This window comes from Octopus bimaculoides, chromosome 20 (genome assembly GCF_046866305.1).
Source record: "Octopus bimaculoides isolate indiv1 chromosome 20, ASM4686630v1, whole genome shotgun sequence".
Lineage (NCBI taxonomy): Eukaryota > Metazoa > Mollusca > Cephalopoda > Octopoda > Octopodidae > Octopus > Octopus bimaculoides.
The window spans coordinates 7,918,968-7,923,645 of NC_142947.1; positions in this window are offsets into that span (position 1 = coordinate 7,918,968).

The window sequence follows — 4,678 nt, forward strand, 5'->3', positions numbered from 1 at the left end:
TGTTATGTCGGCAAGTGGGAGCTTTAGCAAGTCACATTCAACTGGTGGAAATGTGTTTGAAGCCTGTTGCCGGTAATGCTTACAGCATCGAATATCACTTACTTCTTCCACTAATATATACTCCCTATTTTTATATTCTGCAGTCTGGAATGCGACTCTCTTTTTATACTCCCCTATTTTTGTACTCTGAAGCTAAAAAATTTTTTTTTTCTTTTATTTCAGAAAATTACAATAAAAATTTCGGAGAAAAACAATACAATTTATAAAAGTAAATAATACGCAAATGGCAAAAAAGGGGACAAAGAAAAAGCAATAAATAAATAATTAGACATATACACTCCTTGAATTCTATATCGCTGCAGAAGCAACTGGTTTTCCTCGTAGAAAATATTTAAAGACAATAAAACACGGCATTACCGCCTATGATGGCATAGCTGGGATGCTACAGCAGCCAAGAACCTTTCCGAGCATCAGTTGATGCTGACTTTCAGCCGTGATACTCCTTAGTATTAATATGTGTTGCGCTCGTGTCGTAACGTGGACCATATTCTCCAAGACAGGACTGCATGGAAGAACAAAATTCTAGTTTTGGAACTATGTTGTGGCAAGATTTTCCATGAACACAACACTTTTAATACGGAGAATGCTTGTACTTTGAAGGAATATAAAGTTACTTCAAATACTCTCTATTCTTGTACTTGGTAATATAAGAGTAATTCATCTAATACTCCTACTTTCATTTCCTGTACTCATTAACATAGCAATCTAATTACTGGAAAATAATTATAATTTCATTTTGATATTCTCTATCAAAATATTCTTTGTTTTGGAGTATTTTATAGGTTTAGTCTCAATACTCGGAGTATAATAATTGTTTTCCAATATACCGTTCTTTTACCTTGTTCCAGAGTATAGCAGGAATACTCCACGAATAAATTACACTTTAAACCTTTGCTGTTAAGAGTATAAAATAAATGCCTTAGTCTTTTAGAATTCCACTTATATTTAGGATACATTATAAGAAGATAAATTGAACCCAGATGAAAGTCGAAGTTGAATCTTAGCAATATTTGGACTCCGAATATAAATGGCATTCGAAGAAGTCTCTGTGTAGTTGCTCGACCTGCTAGTAGATGTAACCAAAATTTTGATATCACCTTTAAAATGAACACATTGAATAATGTAGTCCAAAATTATAGTCTTTAATCGGAGGGCTACAGGATCAGGACTGACCTGAGTTATAGAACAACCACAAGGCATTTTGTCGTCACTCCACCGAACACGTTATTCTGTTTTGCGTGAAGTTATATTATAGTCACTTTCTCTTTCCCATTCCACATCTGCCACAGTAACTTTATATAAGGGACCCCAGCTACGGGAGATTTTACTCCGATAAAGGCACACATGGAACAGGAAAATGAAGGTGATCTCTTCAGAACAGATATATTCTACAATAATAGTTTGCTTTCTATCTAATGCCCGATAAATACTCTTTATTACATTATCTTGTTTAATAAACGAGAGTACATAAAAATTCTCTGTTTACTCCTCAGACACATCAGAACGGTCAGATGTGAAAACACTGAGTATAGTCACATGGTGGAGGCGTGGTTTAGTTGGGGGAGGGAGGTCATGGTAGTAGTGGGGGAAAAGATTATAGAGAGAGTTGTATGCAGGAGGAAGGGGGTACATGTGGAAGAGATACTACAGGGACAGAAAGGGAGGCAGGGGAGTATGAAGAGAAAGAAAAGAGGGAGAGATATATGGAACAATGAGGAAGTAAAGGGGAGAAAAGACCAGCATTGTGAGAGAGGTGAAATAGAAACGATTAGAAAGTATGAAAAACTGATGAGGGGGAGTAGTAAGAGAAGAAGAGAAACACAAATCAGAGAAGTAAAATGATAAAAGAAAGAGGGAGAGCGAGAAAGAAAAGAAAACAAAGAGAGAGAGAGAGAGAGAGAGAGATCAAATAGAAGGGAAAGAAGTAAAGATAAAATGAAATAATGAGTGATGGAGAGTAAGAAAATAGAATGAGAGATAGAGAGAGAAGAGGAGAAAGGGAAACAAGAAATGTAGCGATTAGAGAGAGAGTGTGAAAGGTGGGGGGGGGGCTCAGGTATAAAGGAAAATGGAATCTACCAACAGGTAGAAGGAAAAAGACTATTTGAACCTCCCGCTGTACATCAATGTATGCTTGCCATTGTGTGCATGCATGCAATGACATACATACATACATACATATATATATATTCATACATACATAGGTAGGTAGGTGGGAGTTACAACTGGTGCAGCAGATAGTAAGAAAGAACGAAACTAAAGTTGATGTTATTTTGGTAGAAAAATGAAGAAGAGTAGTTATAAAAAGGTATAGGAGTGGTATGAGTGGTTTAAGGTAATGAGAGCGATGTGCAAGATGATGTGGTAGTTTAGTGGTTGTGTTTTTGTTGTGGTACGGCATGGTGGGGGACAATGTGGTAGGGTGTGGTGTAGCGCAGAGGTGCGATGTAGTTGTGGTGTGTAGTGAAGTATGGTGTAATATGTTGCGATGAGGGCTAGTGCGATGTGGTGTGACATGATTTGATGTTATGTTTGTGGAGGGAGGCGGTTGTACGATGGTGGTGAGGTGTCCATTGCACCGCCGTTGTCGTTGTTGTGTAACCCCTGGTCAGCCCATATCCAGCTGTCTTTTATCAGGCAAGATGTCAGTCAAACAATTACCTGATTGATAAACACACTTTTTCTGCCTCCCATTATTATATATATATATATATATATATATATATATATATATATATATATATATATACATATATATATATAATATATATATATATATATATAATATATATATATATATATATATATAATATATATATATATATATATATAATATATATATATATATATATATATATATATATACAGTCTCAGTTATATGTTCATTATCTGAGTTATTACATACACATTACCTCAGTTATATACATCGTATCATCATCATCATTTAACGTCCATGTTCCATGCTGACATGGGTTGGACGGTTTGACGGGAGCTGAGGGGTCCGAGGAGTGTATCATGGTTCAGTGCCTGCTTTGGCATAGTTTCTACATCTGGACGCCCTTTCTTACGCCAACCACTTTACAAAGTGTACTGGATGCGGCTTGCAAGACTACAAACCCCCGAGGAGATGGGTGTCAGTTTTATACTTGGAGACAAGAGGTTAATGTATGAGAGAAGGGTGTAAAAAGTCTGCATGACACTACTTCAACTGGCAAGTCAAGAGAAGGGTGTAAAAAGTCTGCATGACACTACCTCAACTGGCAAGTCAGCTTATTAGATGAATAGCAATGATATACTAAAATTACAATAATCTAGAACAGTTATAACTACCTCCCCTAAAAAAAAGTCTGAAAACTTCTGGAATGTACTTCATATATATTTCTCGAATGCCTTGGAGTTTCTGTTACTATGTAACCTAATTAGCAGTGGAGGAGGATGTTTTGAAAATATTGTTCTTAGAATACAAATCAGTTGGAGAAAGTTCAGAGAAGTATTATCTCTGTTGGCAACGCAAGGCCTCTCTTTGGGAGTGAAAGGCAGAACTGTATGATGCCTGGGTGTGAACAACAATGCCAAATGGGAGTGAAATATGATCCACAAATGCAAATGACATGCAAAAACTTAAAAGAAACGAAGCTAACATGCTTCGCTGGATGTGCAATATCAACATGTATTAATGAAACAATGCAAATATGTTGAGAGCAAAATTGTGTATAAGAGACATCAGTTCTAGTATGCAAGTGAGGCAACTACTCTGGTCATGTGATGCATGTGAACGAGGACAGCTGCATAAAGTAGTGCTGATTTACTAAATCTGGTTGGAACTCATGGAAGATGATCCAGAAAGATGTAGGACAAAATAGTGAAGTGTGCTTGCCACAATAATATTGATACTAAATGCCCTTCACCTTGAACATCCTTTCGTGTTTGCCATTGATCCCCCTTTAATCACAACCCACTATATCCACCCTATGTGCCTCTGATCTCCATCTTTGTCACTGTACCTCTTCACTTCCCACCATACTACATCTCATCTTTATTTTTCGTTTATCAGTTTTATTATACTGTTGCCTTTCATCCCACTTTCATGTATTATCTCTTATTACCTCCTCCTTCTTTATCCACTCCTATTTTCCTTATATTCCTCCAAATTGATATTCACCATTGTCCATGCTTCCATCCATGTTTATTCAATTTTTACTTCTCTCCTCATCTCTATCGTCTATCATTCTCCTTTCACATTCTTGCAAAACTACCTTCTCACCCAGTCATCTTTGACTCTCTATCTCTACTCTCTTTATCAACTTTCTTGTACCTTCAGAGTACACCCTGTGAAGGCACAAGGCTCAGTGGTTAGAGCATCAAGCTCACAATCATGAGGTAGTGAGTTCAATTCTTGGACCAGGCTGTGTGTTGTGTTCTTGAGCAAGATACTTTATCTCACGTTGCTCCTGTTCACTCAGCTTTAGAAATGAGTTGTGATGTCACAGGTGCCAAGCTGTATCGGCCTTTGCCTTTCCTTTGGATAACATCAGTGGCATGAAGAGAGGAGGCTGGTATGCATGAGTGATTGCTGGTCTTCTATAAACAACCTTGCCTGGATTTGTGCTTCAGAGAG